The sequence below is a fragment of the Haliotis asinina genome, chromosome 16 (assembly GCF_037392515.1).
Source record: "Haliotis asinina isolate JCU_RB_2024 chromosome 16, JCU_Hal_asi_v2, whole genome shotgun sequence".
NCBI lineage: Eukaryota > Metazoa > Mollusca > Gastropoda > Lepetellida > Haliotidae > Haliotis > Haliotis asinina.
In genome coordinates this window covers 37,597,795-37,616,155 of record NC_090295.1, presented here as the reverse complement: position 1 = coordinate 37,616,155, position 18,361 = coordinate 37,597,795, and the positions used below count along the sequence as shown (strand labels likewise).

General features: G+C 37.1%; 1 protein-coding gene across 5 annotated transcripts in view; it reads left to right on the top strand.

The window, feature by feature from the left end:
* Positions 1 to 18,361, top strand: part of LOC137267561 (pleckstrin homology domain-containing family G member 5-like) — a 197,341-nt gene that overhangs the window by 126,461 nt on the left and 52,519 nt on the right. The gene's annotated exons all lie outside the window — the stretch shown is intronic.

The following is an 18,361-nucleotide window of genomic DNA, read 5'->3' as shown; positions in this document are numbered from 1 at the left end:
GCACAAGAGTGAGGTTGTTGCGAGATGTCCTCAACGACCAGATTGGTCGATTGTTGCCGTCTTCTCAATGAAGCTTTTTCTCAGTTTGTCTAGATACAAAGGCACTTGCTGATATATAAAAATAGAATTGATAGTTTGATCTTTGGGTAGTCATAAAATTTATGGAAGAAATAAGTAATTTCCATTCAAGTTTTTGGCCCGGAGCCAAGAATGATATAATGTAGAAGGTTGGAGTTTCGACGATGGAAGAATGGAGTAAATACGCTCCGTTTATTGTGGATATATTCGCGGATGAATTTCAACAGGAAGGTAAATTAGAATGTTGTATTGTAAAGTGTCATTGTTTTGCATTTCGTCAGTTGATATTGTGTTAGTTGTAGACTCACATTATCTATAATGGTTGAGATACTGGTGTTCGCTCTAATCATGTAGACGTAACCAGCTCACATCCCGATAGAAATATGGAAAGTGTACAGACAAACTGGGCAAAACTTTTGATGAAACCTGATACTAGGATAGGTTGACGTGAGTAAAGGGAGTATAATGGATTCAGAATCTTGATTTCTACCTCACAAAGCACATGATCAGTATCTCCTTAAGCAATGGATGTCTTGCCTACCAAGTACGAGTGCAGACAGTGTGACTCTCTTACCAAAACTAAATTCAAGATATAGATGAAATCCTGAAGGATTATCTAAAAGATTATTGGAGGTCGAAGCTGGAAATAACTTTTGGTAGCAACAGTCATATTCTGCTTGAATAATTTCTTATGGCCTTCATGCTGTTGATTTATGAAAAAAGGCAGCGTCCATTAACAATTCACAACTTTTAAGATGTGTAGAGGTTAACAATAAGGTCACAGGTTGTCAGTGACCATAAAATATTCATTTAGTTCAGATGGAACATAGTGATTGTATCAGGTTTCCCTCTCTGTGTGTCTTAATTCCATTGGTAGTGGCACATCTTGTACTTGTTTACATTGTGTAACCCTTCAGAGAGGCATATATTTCCATTTTATATCCAGTTATTGCAAATGTTTTCCGTAAATCGAACAGTTAGTACCAATAACTTCATGCAGTCTAAATTTTAAACATGGTCACCTTGGCGGCCATGTTGTAATCTTGTTCTGCTGTTTCTTTGGTATTGTGTATAAGTGTATTCTGGGGACTGTTTGTTCGATTTTATAAAGAAATGTTACAGTCAGTGTGGTGACTTAGCCATGACTTTTAGTTTTGGCAGAACTATTCAGATTGTTTGTATTCCTGTGTTGGTAAGGAAGAACTGGATGTCAGCTTGTTTTAGCTTATATCCCAATGTGATCTATATTGAAATGTGAGATCCTGTGACAGGTTCGAGAGCCCCAGGTCTGTCTCCATCTCTGCATCAATGGATGGGAACTATTCCAACTTCACTCTAAATAATTAATAAGGGACGAGGCTCCAATTGTATTTTTAGCCATCGATGACATTATATACGGTTGTGGAAATGTGCAGTGCTCTTAACGATGTGCCACACTAAGAGGACTTTGGCACAACTATCTTCATTTGACATTCAAGTAGCAAAAATTATTTTGGAATAACTGAGTAGAACTGGAATGAAGCATAAAGTGTGTGCAAGCATTGACGTAAGTGTCTGCTCATCTGCGTCATCTCGCCATGCAGGTTCAATATCTTCAAAATTTGCGGAACATGCAGAAGCCCAGGGCACTTGTAAAGATTATCAATGGGTTGTATGCTTAACTGTGTGATTTGGACACAGTGTTAAAAAGAATTATGCTGACATACGTCTTGTCAAGACTGTAAGTAAATAGGTTTTAGGGTTATTCATTTAAGATAATGTACAGTCATATTTCAGTTTTCCGAGGAATGGGTAGGCTTGGTGAAGTTAGGAATAGGCATGAATTATGTTGAGTAAAATCTTTGCTGCTGCTCATTAAAGTAATCTTTAGGATATGTACAACCCAAACTCTAAGAACACTGTTAACATGGCAACCTCACTTGTGTTAAGAATAAAATCACATGGCTACCCCACCTGTAAGAATACAACCACACTGCAACTCCCCCATCGTAAGAATGGAACTACATGGCAACATGGAACCTCACTGTCACTTTTTATCCCATGATTCCAAAGAAGAAAGTTTGTCGTAAACAGTAAATAACGGGATCAATAGGCAGTCATGGTAGACATATGTCATCATATCCAAATTGTATAGATCAATGCTGATGATGTTGATCACTGGATTGTCTGGTCCAGACTCAGTTATTTACAGACTGCCGCCATAAATGTGGCAGAAAACTAAACTCACTCAAGAACTAAACATCCCATGAAGGTTGAAATTCTTACCATCAACACGTTTTTTTACGTGAGATAGCTTTAAGGATTGGAGATGGTCATTGTGTCAAACACAAATCATTTTAGGTCCACACTCCATTATTTACACCCCTCTTTCATAGAGGACCCATGAAGGTCACGGGGTAGAATAGGCCTTCAGCAACCCATGCTTGCTATAAAAGGTGACTACTCTTGTCGTAAGAGGCGACTAACGGGATCGGGTGGTCAGGCTTGCTGACTTGGTTGACACATGTCATTGGTTCCCAGTTGTACAGATCGATGCTCATTTTGTTGATCACTGGATTGTCTGGTCCAGACCCGATTATTTACAGACCGCCGCCATATAGCTGGAATATTGTTGTGTGTGGCGTAAAATTCAACTCACTCACTCACTATATCATAGAGTTCAAATATGAGGATGGCATGAATGAGATGATAAACTGGCAAATTATGGGGTATATCTTACATGAGTTCACACAGTCCAAAATCCAAACATCAGCATGTGACTGGTCTAAATCAAAAGTCATAAGTATGCTTACTACATGAAATTCAATAAATCTTTTTATCTCCGAACAAATTTGAATCATGAATTATTGCCTGCCTCTGCTTTAGATCAATCGGAAGTCTTGTTGATACATGACCTCAGAAGAGGTGGCTGTGTCAGGTAGCGAGGAGTGTAGGTCGTCAGCTCACTTTCATCACAGGTGGGCCAGGTAATTTACAAGTGTGTGACACCTGTCACCTGTAAAACAATCAATCAAGGTGAAGCCAAGGGAGGCGTTACAGGGCCATATTAAGCAATAAAATGTATATTCTAAATGAGCAAGGTCGTCAAGAAAGGCAAGGAGTTGACCTAGATTGACCTAGCATGAGAATGTTCAAAGACAATTCTGCGAACATATTTGCTTTTCTGCTCAGGTAAAACGGCATACTTTTATGAGAGTGGAAAATATTACCGTATTTACTCGTAAAAGGATTGACACAGACTTGCCCAACTTACTTGTTTAATTCTCATTATTCCAGGACAGAAAAGTCATGTTTTCTGTGAATATGAATGAAAGAGGCAAATGACAAAAGGCACCTGATGATACTGTATATATAGATCACTGGCTAGCATGGAACACTGTGAACAGTAATATTGCTGAAATATCACCATGACATTGCTGCTTACAATATTGATCACTAAATCTATAGATATTGTCTGAGATGTGTAACCATGGCAATGTGGATTACAGGTGACACAAAAAAATTATTTTGTTTGTTTTAATCTTTCCTAAATGGCTGTCATTGTATAGGATCGTGTCACTATATCAGCATCAGTTAACTCAAACATAATAGCTGCCAGCTTACCTTGATGAAATGGGTCGCCATAACAACATGGATTGGTGCTCTTTCTGTTGACCATTGTTTTATAATATCATCCATATCTTCCCACAGATATATACATCCTCTCAAGTTCTTCAAAGGCTTTTAGAAGAAGAAGAAGAACATGAATGCATGAGATGTTTTTTTGCATTTCTCCTGATGAAAGAGCAGGAATTATCTCTCATATAAACAGTAAAAAGAAGTAAAGTGTTACTCTAACGTCGATCTTCACGGGTACACCCTGTATGGTCAATTCTCAGACATATGAAATGAGGCCGATGAACTGAAACATGAGGGCGTGTTTATTTGATGTAATACAGTCCAGTAGCTACAGACGTTGTTAATAACACTGAGAGTGACCGTACGCACTGGCCAGCGAGCTAACACAAATATATGACGTAAACAATCACTACCTGCTTCTTTGTTAAACATTGATTCAGAACCAGGTGTTGCCGGACCTGTTGATTGACTGGAATTTACCTGTGCATACCTGGATGTAGTCTTGTGTTTTGTAGTCTGTATAACATGCATGCTTTTCACGGCTGATTACAGGTGCCTTTGTGGATTTCATTCAGAGGAAATTGTGGATTTTGTGGACCCAGGTTTTGAGGGCATGGACATGTCTTGTTACTGATATTATGGATTGCTTTGACTGATGGATTTTTTTGTGAAACTACGAAATAGAAGTGTTCTGGAACAAGATGTGGTTATGTTATCTTCCATTCATGTTACTTTTTGGTCATGCTGTGTTCAAGATTCTCATGCAGTGATCAAGATTCTCATGCACTGTTTGAGACAGTCATGAAGTGTTCAAGATAGTATTACAGTGTTAAAAATAGTTCTGAAGTGTTCAAGATTCTCATGTAGAGTATGAGATAGACATGCAGTGTTCAAGTGTTTTTGATAGTCTTGCAGCATTCGAGATAGTCATGAAATGTTCGAGATGCCTATGCAGTGTTCAAAATAGTCATGCAGTGTTCGTTCTGATCATGTGATGGTTTACAGCACAGAAGAGTACAAATGTGTCAGTGGTTCCCAGTTACACAGCTTTCAGCTTTCCCATAATTACAAATCCTTGATTCCGGTCAGTCCATTTTGGTAAAGATGACTACACGAAGTTAATTAGAATTTGACAAATGTTTCCAGCTTGTGAGCACTAGAGTTGGTCTGTCTTCATCGGTTTTGAATTGGCAGGATCGGACAGCAGTTAAGGAGAGAATAATATCCTAGATCAGGTCGATTCAGGTCGGGTCTTGTAAAAGATGAGAATTTAGTTAACTATATTTCTCCTTAGATGTGTAACACCTTAAGAACAGTGACTTCAACTTCGTAATAAATTGTTCACATTTGTTGACGAAAAATAACTAAATAAGTGTAATAAATTTTGACATTTTCAGTTTATCTTAAATTTTGTGCTTCTAAAAGTTTTGAAATAATAAGAGTGAGTGAGGCTTGTTTTGAACATGACGAATTCACTATGAGAGTTGTTCCCAGTGTGAAGTTGCTTCTACTGCCAGAAATTGATGAAGGTAGGTTTTGTTTGTTTATTCATTTGTTCTTTAGAGCCGTATTCTCTCTGAGGATAGGTGAAAGGGATGAATACTTTTCTGTCATATTTCCTTGTAATTTTGTAAACAAATAAGCCCTTGAAGATGGATCCAACTTCAAAATGTTGTTTTTAAAATATCTGATATCCAAAATATCTTTGCTTTATGTTCATCAACTGTAAATACCCTTCAGAGATATCAAATAACCATTCTGAAAGAATGGATTAAATTTGATACCTACATAAACTGAATTCCTGAATGTTGAAAATGTCTGGTCATATGACAGTAACATTCAATCATGTTTAAATTATATTTTTAGAATTAATTACATGTGTTTAGTTACAAAAAAATGAAAAATGAATTATATCTAAAGTTAATCACATGTGCAGAATGGTTCACTTATACACATATAAACTCAGGGGAAAAGGTAAGGGATCACATGAAAGCACAAGTGTTCCATTTTTTACCAGGTTTCTTCTCAAGTAATGTGAAACCCTTAAAAAAAATAAAGGAACACTTGTGATCCCCTATTTTTCCCCTCAGTATATGTGACCCTCCACCATCAATGATCTGTTGTTATTTTGCCAGGTTATTGACCCTTGAAAAAGGTGACCCACCATTACACTGCTTGACCTATCATATTCCTAGCGGTTACTTGACCTATCATTAAATTTCCAGGTCGGTATGAAGCATATTTCAACAGATCTTTTGTGACTAAATATTCATTGGTTGCCAGGTGGATAGAAAAAAATTCAGTCATCTAACCACTTACAAAAGTTTTAGTCATACTGAAATCATTAGTAGTGGCATTTTGAATTTGAACCAAATTTAAATGGGGTGATAGGATAGCTTAATGGTTAAAGCGTTCGCTTGTCACCCCAGTGACTCAGGTTCGATTCCCTGCATTAGTACAATGTGTGAAGCACATTTCTGATGTCCCTGTGCCATGATATTGCTAAAATAATATATGCTAAGACACATATGCACTCACTCACATTAGATGCGAGAGAAATTCATTTTATGCTCAGACTTCATTATTATGTATTGTGAGCTGTTGTTAGTATATGCAGCATGAGATGTGACATCGTTTGGGCAGAACCTGAACAGATGTAAAATTATTTGCCACCTGAATCATTCTTTTTAACAGAAGTAAGTCAATAGAAATAGGCAACAGATTCAGTGACTGAAACAGTACTATAATATCTGCACAAGTTTATATTACACCTCAAATTTATGTTTGCTTAATCTCACAGTCAAAAAGGTTTAAAATTATAGTATTTGATTTTTTATCTATTTTTAAACTGATTGAAAAGAAATCTATGTCTGATTGAAAATATATAGTATTTAAACAATGAAACAATGTTCTTTTGAAAAGATAAAATATTTAAACTGGTACACATACAATATGCGAATATGCGTAAATCTGTGAACTCAGAGCAAGAATGCCGCCTGGGCTCCACTCATCTTTCTTACTAGCCAATCAGGAAACAGTAATGCATTATAGTGGGTGTTGCCAAATTAGGACTCCCTGATCATGGCAGCATAAATGCAATTGAAATTTGGGTTGCAAGTCAAAACCTGTGGAATCATTATTTACAATCAACCTCCTTTTTATCTCCTTGCATTATTTTCGCTCTGATCAATAACTTTCTGCTCAAAAAAAATTTTTGAAGATGGCAAGAATGTCTTTTTTCCAGTTCAGAAATGCTTTATATGTCTTCTTCAGGACTTTGTACAAGTGAAGGGGTAATGATACAAATACAGTAAAGGTACACAATGCAGAGTACAGTGTGAAAACCTGACAAAAATATCACCGCCAAATTTGTCTTCGATTTGGACAGGTGTTAGTGTTTTCACAAGCAGGTGTGTTAGGGTGTTGACCATGAAGTGACCTTGATGCTACTCTGGCGCCAACGTTTGTAAATGTTTTAAGTGACCACTGTTTTATTTGTTGGCCTTGTTTGTTTCCATTTAAGTTGTGATCATGGCCAGCGTGCTGATTCCAACTGGAATTCTTCCACTTTCTGTACACGGTGTCGAGTCTTTGTTAAATAATTTATTATCTTATATTGGTCAGATGCCTTGTAAAATATTTATCAGTTTTTATTGGTCAGATAGGTTGAGAGAGTGCTTGGATGTTTCATGTGAGTAGGGTTATGTCGATTTTAATAATATTCCAACAAAAGAGTGTTGACACAGGACAACGGACTCGAACCCAGCATTTTGGCGCCATGCACAAATACTTTAACCACCGACCTACCCCACCCTATTGCTTGATGAAACAAGACCATACAAACCAGAAAAATATTCAATATTACAATAATGCTGAATAAATGTTACTCAATGCTAAATAAAGGTACTGTCAGGTTGACTGGGACCTTGGCATTTGAAACATTAATGAAAGTCAAAACTAAATACAAAATATTTATAGCATGCTAAAAGCAGATTTTAAAACAAAGAGGAAAAAAGGAACTTTTAAATATTTTTTAGTTTTATTAAGAAATCCTTAAAATTCTATTTATTTGTCCTTAGATAGAATCTGAAACATTTACAACTTTGACAGTCGGAAAGAGCTTGGTATTAGATATTTTTTGTCCATCGTCTCCAAGGTCTAATTTTGTCACGTGTCTGTACAATCAATTAGATGGCACTATACAAGGCACGGCCTTGCCAGATGGCGCCACTTGCCGAGACGCTATAGCACCCAACAAGCAAAATTATTGATTGTGGTACAAAGTGAGCACTCTTGAAGCTCTTCCTGATGGAGACGAGATTGTCAGCGGTGATTGTTAAATAATAACTTTTTCATTTCAATTTTGATTTTTGATTGAACAGACTTGAGTTAACATTGAAAATCACATGAATCATTTGTTTTGTTGCCATAGAAACACAGACAGAGCAGCAATCAGTATTAAATGGAATGATTTTGAAATGAAAAAAAATAGTGTGTGTGAATAGATTATAACTGGTCTTTTTTGTCAGTAGGTTGTAAAATTTAGTGATGATATCTTAATTTTTCAATTAAAATCAGTTTTGTTTCTGTGTTACAAACAGCTCTTTTCTTAGTTGGGGTGGGCAGTGGTATTTTTCCTAATGCCCTAAAATTATATTTAACGTTAGTTAATCCTCAAAAATTACTGTTGTGAATATTTTTTCATTCACAGACAATACATGTAAATAAGAATATAGCAATGAAAAAAATACCTAGAATATTGATTCTGTGCTTCGAAAAAAATGCTTACCCATCTTCTGACAATATGTCATTTTTCATGGCCACCCCCTCCACCCCCCCACCCCTTTGACTAGTAACCAGTCCGTGAGTGTAGACTTTTATAGTTTATTTACTGCAGAGTGGCAGGATAGCTTAGTGGTTTATGCGTTCATTCATCACACCAAAAGACCTGGGTTCAACTCGCCACATAGGTGCAATGTATGAAGCTCATTTGTAGTGTCCCCCGACGTGATATGGCTGGAGTATTGCTAAATGTGGCATAAAACTAAACTGACTTGCTCATTTATTCATTGCAAACACCCGAATGTCTACATGAGAGCACAAATTTTCATTTTGAAATATGGCTGAAGAAGCATTAAAAACAGTTCAGAAAGATTGAATTAACAATGTTAATGTGATTGTTGTTTTTAACCGATAGTTTTGAATATGTTTGAAGAATGAATAAATACAATTTTAAAATTGGTCTAAATGCATTATTAAGCAAAAAATGAAAAAAAACCTTGACTGTGTCAGCCTTCGAGAGGACGAACACCGTTGTATCATATTTTCTGCTGGTACACTGGTTTTTATTGTGGTACAGCCAGATCGGGAGTTAGAAATCAGATAGATTTTCCAGGAATGCTACCCTCAATTTTTGACATAATGTGTCAAGTTTGTTGTAGATTCGCATGAACTGATAACTTTGTGGGTCAAAATATTTGCTTGAGACTAGCTCCCTTTCAGCAGTAGCAAATTATTGATCGAAGAACAGGAAAGAGCGCCAGATTAAGGAAATGTTTGCCGGAATGGATTCTATTACCATTGAAGAGTAGTCAAGGGCACGGGGAACGAAATTCATAGAATTGCCGAGAAATTGCAAATTTTCTGATTTGATGCAAGTGAGAAAAGTTAATATCCCTAAGCCTGCTTCATGGTAAAATAAATATTCACTATTTGACGGATAATACAGTTTGTGTTGGTGGTTTGTGTCGGATTGCTTGTCAAGGATGGTTTTGATGGAGTGCACCCCTGTGATGTATGTTTGATAAGCTTGCAGGGAATAGAAGTCTGAAACTGATACACTGGTTTACTTGAGTTTAGTGAATCAGGGAATTTGGGTAATGTTACTGTTGATTTTTCATAATTCTGCATTCCAAATTTGCACATTTGATTCTCAAGATTGAGTGATGGATTTCTGGGATGTGCCTTGAAGGTGTTGGGACAGGGCTGTTTGTTGAGGATTGGGAAACTGGTCTTGTAGATAAGGGAGGTCTGGGTGTGGCTGAAGGGGGCAAAGTTGGTGAAAGGTTGGTCTTTTTGTGAGTTCCTGGTTGGAGGTAACTGGTGGTGATGGCATGTACGTTGTAACTATTAGAGGTGTTCTAGTCAGGTTTGGCTGGTGGAGGGGAGGGAACTTGTTCAGCTAGTTTAGGCTGTGACTTTGATAATAACAAACAAACCCATATAAATTGAAAAGGAATCCTTTGGAGATCAGAGATTCAGAACTTGAACCTGAGGGATTCAGTATTACAGACAGGGGTTGGTAGTAGGTTTCAGTCATTGATACTACTCTTTGATTCCTGAGTCTTTGAAAGTTCACCACCTCCATGTTTGTAGAACTGACTAAGTATGTTCATAAAATCAATGCCACTGAAGTGCTAGACAAGAAAATAAGAATGAGACTGTGAAACAACTGAAATATGCCTGAAAATCGCTGAGTAAACTTTATCTGTTAAACAATGTATTCCATTCAGCCTGAGTCAAAGTTTTGTTAGGTGTATCGGTAATGTGTAACATTTTCACCACACAAAGTCATAACAACATATGTGACATGCAGAATGGCAAGATGTCAGCTAGGTAAACCTGCCCAGCGATACTTTAAATACGGAGGTAAAGGGACAAACATGGACACCAGCATCTACACACTCCTTGCTTCATGGAGGGGGCCTCAAGTATTCTAATATCCCTCGGTATGCTTCTGACTTATTGAAGCTGTTGAATGGCGAAGTTTAAACTATTTGCAAGGTGATGGCCCAAGATGTCTTATGTTGGGGTGTTTGACACAGGGAGCATGTTTGCTTGGCTCTATGGGGCTTGGTTCTGTCACTGTGGTTCTCGCAGTGGCCTTATTTAGGGATCTGAAGCAGGCGATCAGTGCTTCTTACTTGGTTTTCGGGATCCGCTTAAGTTTGTTTACAGCGATGTATATAAAACCTTGTACCCAATTCTAGAAAGGCATGGTTTTATGCTTTTTTTTTTTTTAAATCTGTGTGTGAACTAAAGTGTTATTTTCACTGTGATAACGGTTCTAACAAACTACCCCTTACTTTCTTGGAAAATGAACTCTTTGAAAAGAATGTTCAAACTGATGGACCCATGAAGGTCCAGGGTTGAATAGTTCTTCAGCAACCCATGCTTGCGATAAAAGATGACTTTTACATGGTCAGGTTCACTGACTTGGTTGACACATGTCATCAGTTCCCAATTGCGCAGATCAATGCTCAGTGATGTTGATTATTGTATTGTCTGGTCCAGACTGGATTATTTACAGGCCGCCACCATGTAGCTGGAATATTGCTGAGGCGTATAACTAAACTCACTCACTCACTCAAAGTGATGAGTGAGAGTCAGGCAGAATGGCTTTATGCTGTATTTAGCAGCAATTGCAGCAGTATCACAGCTACACTCATTGTACTGATGTGGGGAATTGAACCTATATGCCACAGTATACCCTGGTCATGATGCTTACCGTTATCCCAGAGAAAATGTGGCATTATATCCAGGGTCGCATAATAACCAGGCAGGACACTTAGTGACCCCATGCAGTCAACAAGGTGATTGGGCTGATGTCTCCTGTAATGCCCCTTTAATGACAGGATAAGCCCAGCATCTGTCAAATAACCAATAAAGATACAAATACTACTTACAGCCAGTGTAACTGGTATTACAACCAGGGTCTAAAAGTTTTTGTTCCAAAAACCATTGTCATATGGCATTTTATCTAGTTTAGTCTTATCATTATAGCCAGGGTGCACTGTATATTTGTGATGTACAATTATGAGTAGTATTAAAGTATTATCAGTAGTATTTTACTTTGTAAAATTATTAAACCACTACAAAAAAATAGTTAATAGCGACCTCAATTTTCAAGTGTATACAAATTCAGTAGTTATTAGAATATTTGCATTTATCAAAATTTCATACATACCATGGTGGTTTTAGTGTAAATGTCATCCTGTGCTCATGTAATGCAACATGTCTGCAATCGACAGCCAATATAGTGACATATGGTATTTAGTTTTTCTGTAAGTAATAACCAAACTGTTTTATTACAGTTATTCACTGCCTCTTCTTTAGGGTCAAAACTTTGGCATTTTCATATTCATTCATAGTCATCAGCACCACTTCATTAAACTCTTGTTAAAGCTGTAATTAAAAACTACTAATGCTTAAGGTCTGTTTTATAAACATGATATTAAGTGACTTTGGCACTTCTAGTCATTGTCCTCAAAGTTTGCTGTCGGCCAAAACAAAAGTTTCTCATGAAATGTCAAAGTTTTTCAAACTTGTGGCCACAGACCAGTGTATACATAGGCTGTTTGCTCAACAGTGCCAAACACGTTGACTGTTTTGTCGAAGCACTACCTCCTAATCTAATCCCCCGTAAACCGTTGATCGCGACAAGCCTCACTCTGGCCTTCCATAGGCTGTTTCATGTCAATATTTGCCAGTTCAGAGTTGCTATTGTTTCTTAAATGTCCACACGGATGTTTCAAGACAACGTAGATTTATCCGCATTGTTTACTGGGCTGCTGCTACACCATGACAGTGACCTTGAAATCTGACGGCTTTTTTAACTAGCCCAAGTCTTCGTTTGGCATTCTGTGACAATAATCAGATGTAGTAGTTCACAGAGGCCAGGTGAATGCAGGGAGACAGGCAATTAGCGACGATGTGATAATTTCATTTCCCAAACTGACACGTATTTGCTGTGCTGCGAAGGCCAGTCATTAGCATGATGTGATTAGCACTAATTATTTCGTTATACATCACAAGTGGATGTAGTTTTTGCAAAAAAAACCAAAACATTTTCGAGAATTCCTTGCCCGGAATTTGTCAAGTCTCATTTAGAAGAGCTGAGATTGATAGTTGTCTGGAAGACATGATTCTGTGGGACCTTCAACTAGTCAGATGATTGCTCTTCTCTGGTGATGGCAACTTTGATGAACCTATGTGCTACTTACCAAACAACTATGATTACTTTCCTCTCAGGTTACCTCAACGTCCACCATGGTAAGTTGACCATCTACTTCCTCATAAAAAATTTAGCTTGGCATTTAGAAGGTGCAACATGACAGGGGACATGCTGAGAGTTTTGCCTACCTTGTATATCCAAGGGCAGTAATTATTGGCAGCGGCATGAGTTCTTTGAAGACTGCTCTGGGTGATGTTAAGGTCACTGGATGATCATTAATTAATAACCATATATGTTAATGTATTTCAAGTCTCTTTTCGGTTTTAGCTATTGTCTTATTGAGCGGGTGCTGTATCCTGGAATAAATTATCTAAAACTTTCAGAAAATCTGAAAATATCAACCTTTTCCAATCTTGTCTCAAAACCTGGATCCTCTTCAAATGAAAATTCTAAGCACATGTATAAGTAGGACTATGATTTTGATTAATTTGATTTTGATTAGATTTGATTGATTTATTCAGAAATTTTGTGACAGTGGTGAACGTTAAGGATAGGGCAGAACAAGTTTACTCTTCTAGTGAGCACCAATTGCATTACTGATTTTCAGTGATCCAATAATTATGTCTCTTTTGTCTTTTATGCTGAATGGATTCTGTGGAGATACAATGACTGTGGTCATTCTTGGTACTGATGTTTTACATTGCTGAACTATTCGTAGTTTTAATTTCCACATCTTGTGTCGGTACTTGTATCGGTACTTGACATGTTCATCATCAACTATTTTAAGTTCTTCTTTTCATGTGAACAATATTTTCTATACAGTTGGTTATACAAGATATTCCAGCCTGTATATAAGTTTGGATGTGAGATTCCATAAGTTTTATTGGTTTATTGAAGTAGATTCAGATTCCATAAGTTTTTTTTTGTATCAGGAAATTTGACTGGCTGTTATTTCAAATATTATGAATTACTTGCTAACCAGACCCATGAAGGTCCGGTTAGAATAGGCCTTCAGCCTTGCCATAGAAAGTGACTATGCTTGTTGTAAGAGGCGACTAACGGGATCAGGTGGTCAGGCTCGCTAACTTTGTTGACATGTTATTGATTCCCAACTGGACAGATCGATGCTCGTGCTGTTGATCACTTGATTGTCTGGTCCAGACTATTTACACACTGCTGCCATATAGCTGGAATATTGCTGCATGCAGCATAAAGCTAAACTCACTCTCATATTTTTGCAACAAAATTATTTCTAGACATTAATTCAGACAGGCACAATGGCTGTCCTCCAGCTTTGACTTGGTAGGTAAGTTATAATTGGAATCATACAAGACTGTGCTGTTATGAATATTGCAAGGGTTCTTGTCAGTCTTATTTACTATGAAATACATTTATTGCTGAAGGTTCTAACTTCTAATGGTTTGAATCCCAAACCAGTGGTTATAGAGTATTATGGTGTCCTGAATGTTCTTGATAATGCAAAAGGCATTGTAGATTTTTGAATAAATTCAAATGAATTCTGAGTGCTTGGCAATATTGAATGTCTACAAGTTTGAATGTTGCTTAGCTCAGACATGTTATGTTTCAAGTATCTTGTATTCTGTGTAATTTATGATGGAAATATAATTTTATTTTCATTTTACCTCATAGCAGTTGTGAACTCTTTGAAGGAAAGCTGAATAGACAGTATCTACTGAATAGAGTGCCGTTTAGATTTGTGCTGGGAATGTTAATAAACTACTTTATTTCATATCAGTAACTGTCTGGTTTGAGTTTCTTCACGAATTGTTTGAGACTCAGATGATACAGTGCAGCATTTTTACTCTCATTCTTCTGTTTTTATGTTATTTTGTGGTCACAAAACTTTTATCATAATAACAATGCTTTAAAAAGGAACAATGTATTTGGAAAATATTCTTTTTAGACCTGAGGTATTGTGTTAAAATATTTATTCCTTTCTTTAGAGATTACAATCATGGCTCTGGACAAAAGCAGGAGTCAGAATGTTTAGGTGCTGATATGTACTATTTGAAAAATTAAAAAATAAAGGTGAATGTACATATTTAATGTTTCATTGATGCACATACTAATTCAAGTTTATTTAAATACAGATTCTGTTTTTTTGTGTATTTAGACTTCTTTACTTCTTAAGTTCTCACACCTCATCATAATCCTTTGAAAACAAGATTGTTCTGTATGGAAAGCTATGTAATATTTGCAGTTTTAAAGTGTGTATATGCCCATGTATAATGTTATACACCAACCAAATGCATCCACACACATGGTATAATCTTAGGAAGGCTTCATTAAATATTTCATTGATAGCATTTTGGCGGCAGGGACATTAAAAATGATTTCAGTTTGAAGAACAGGTTTTTACAAATACAATATTCATGATGATTAACAAATGGTTTGTATGTGTGAATTTTAGTTTGTTTTCTCATTGGAAAACTGGAAATATTTTCTTTCTGTTGGTTGAGCATTTATTCCAAGTCTTTCACTGACAGATCACATTAGTGCAAGGATAGGAATTATTGGTCCTTCTTTAAGTTCCCAGCAAATTTTTTCAGGCATTTTTTAATCAGTCTTTCCATCCAACAATTATTCTTCAAGAAGATGGGCTTTGACGTCAACCTTAGAATTAGGGTTAATTATTCAACGATTCTATTGATTCAGTTTTCAGTCTATTGTCATATGGTCTCTAGGGGAAGGCCACTTCTTGAGTAAAACAGGCATGCAGTTTCTTTGCTGAATCAGATGTAGGACGGTGTTTACCACTTTATCATTTCATACTATTTTGCTTTGTGAATATCAAAATCTGACGTATAATTTTTAATTTTGATTTAATTGCCTGTTGAACATCTGAGAAAATGTGATGTGTCAGATAGGGTAGTTTCAAGTATCAGAGTGCCATAAAACAATGTAACATTACAGAGGGAAATTATTTTAAATTATTTAGAAACGTGCACATTTTTTAGGTTCAGATAGGTGATATTTCAGATATGATTCCTGCAATTGTGCATTCATTAGAGTCATTTGTAAGTGGAATAGAGACACTTGTAAGAGGAATAGAGACACTTGTAAGAGGATGAATTTAACATAAACAGTAATAACTGCCAATGAAGATTCCGTGTTCCGTAAATGGTACAGATATCTGAATGTGCAAAACAAGGGTGGCACCAGGTAGTCATCAAGATGAGAATAGATAAGTAATCCCAGTGTCCTGAAAATCCTAACGAAGTTAAAGTCTTAGCAGGAACATTGGTAGATTCAAGAGTTATCAGGAACACTCACAAAGCAAAGGAACTAGCATTCCAAAATTGTACCATATCTCATAGCCCGATCTTCTTCTGTTGCTGAAGTGCTGGAAAATATGCATGTAATGATTTTTCTGTTTCAAAACACAAATGTCATGATCAAATTGCATTGATTCTCTAATGTGTGTTTTTAGCAATTGTTCCCAAAGTTGAAAGCCTCTATCCTGATTGTGCTTTCGTAGAATTGGAAATACGACTTGTTGGATGTGTTTACAAAGATGTATAATCTGTTGTACAATGTCATCATTGGATGACATTTAGACTTCAGCTGTAGATTGATTATAGAAGCGACCCGTGAAATTCCCGGGGTAGAATAGGCCTTCAGCAACCCATGCTTGCCATAAAAGGCGACTCAGCTTGTCGTAAGAGGCGACTAACGGGATCGGGTGGTCAGGCTCGCTGACTTGGTTGACGCGTGTCATCGGTTCCCAATTGCGCAGATCGATGCTCATGTTGTTGATCACTGGATTGTCTGGTCCAGACTCGATTATTTACAGACCGCCGCCATATAGCTGTAATATTGCTGAGTGCGGCGTAAAACTAAACTCACTCACTCACTCATTATAGAAGCCTTGTATGCAAACATGAAATTTGGAATAAGTGTTCAGAATTTGACATTGTATGAAGGTGGCACAAGGTCACTGTGATGCCGCCCTCTTGTGTCAATAGAGGAATTCCTCCAGCTATTGTAAACTTGGCGCCAAACCAAATGTATATGTGGAATTGTCAACATGGAAGCTTTTCATGCAAGGGTTGACGTTTTGGCAGCATTACATATTTTGTGTCTTAAAAATGATCCAGCCTAAATGTGTGCATATTTGGATATGGCTTTTTCCCATTGTGGAGAATTTATGAATTGTTTGTTAGAATCATGGTAATCTTGGGCTGGTGGTGTTTGGAACCTTCCTGGCTTGTCAGGGGTTGTTGTCTGTGTGAAAAGCTGCCAGGCTGCTTTGAGCAATACTGATTTTAACTAACCACTATAGTCGTTTTGTAACTTACTTTACATTGACATAAACAGATATGGTAACGAACCTCAGGGGCAGTGGGGTAGCCAAATACTTCATAGTTGTGCCGATCTTATTTGCCACATGGTCACAATGTTTGAAGCCATTTCTGATTTTCCCTGCTTGCTGCTTGTTCCCTGCTTGCCATTTCTGATATTGCTGGAATACTGCTTAAAAGCGGCCAAAAAACTATACTCACTGAAATTCCCACTGTGGCTAGGTTTTGTTACTTAAGCACTGCATGTCTCATTAACCAAATATTCCTAGACTAAACTTTCCATATGTTTAACCTAGTTTTATTATCCTTTCTCATGAGATTGTTATGATAGGTACATCCTGTTGAAAACAATGAGGGCTCATTTTACCTGAGCCCAGATATCCATTTTCAGTCCTGCAACGGCAGTGGGGACTCCCAAATTTCCACATTAGTTTCCTATCCTACATGTTAGTAACACTTGAGAAACACTTGTTATCTTTTTTGTGGCATCAAATTTTTGATTGGTAGAGTCATGAATTCACAGTGCCATTTTGAAAGTTATCAAATACAAAACATTTTATATTTAGGAGTTTGTGTGATGATGATCAGGTGCCTGATGGCGGTTGATGGGGTTTGTACCTGGGAGGGACTCAACCCAAGAAAAGTTCAAAAATCTGCACTTTACTGAGAAAATGAAATTCCAAATATAACACATGCTGCTTGGTAACATTTGGATTATGAAAAATTAGGATACGAGGACTTCAAGTGTTGCATTATAACATTTAAGAAAATAAAAGAATCTTGCATGTTTAAGGCGGCTTATTTGATCTTCAGGGGGCAGATTACTCTGTTTGTTCCTTTAGGTTTTCTGTCAGCCGGAACATTTCTTGTACCAGCAGAAACCTTTATCTCATCTGACAATATTTATATTTTTTCATGCAAAGATGACTGAAAATAAGGCTATTGAAACAGTGCATTGTCCTTCATTAGACTCGACCTTCTTTCATTCTTGAGGTGGGTGCGGAGCTCTGCAGCGTTCATCCTTTACCTTGATCTTCAACTGAAAGGTCATTCAGCTGCCTCTTTATCTGTTCGTAATTATCTGTGAAAGTAAAAAAATAGAAATGCTTAAAATAGGAAATTTGCTGCCAGTTGGTGCCAGACCTTGAGGAAACAAAGAAGAGGTCGGTCCCTCCATCAAAAATTACCCCAAACACAATGATCCCATTCATTGGGCATAGCAATCAAAGGCAATCAAAATGTTATTTTTATTGTGTCAACCTTGGTACAATCATAAGCTGCAGAGGAGTTTGCTTAAGATGATGCCAGGAGCTGACGATGCCTTGTGGATTCGAGCCTCTATGTGAGAGCTCAGAATGTGAAATGACGTCTGATTGTTTGATGGCAGTGA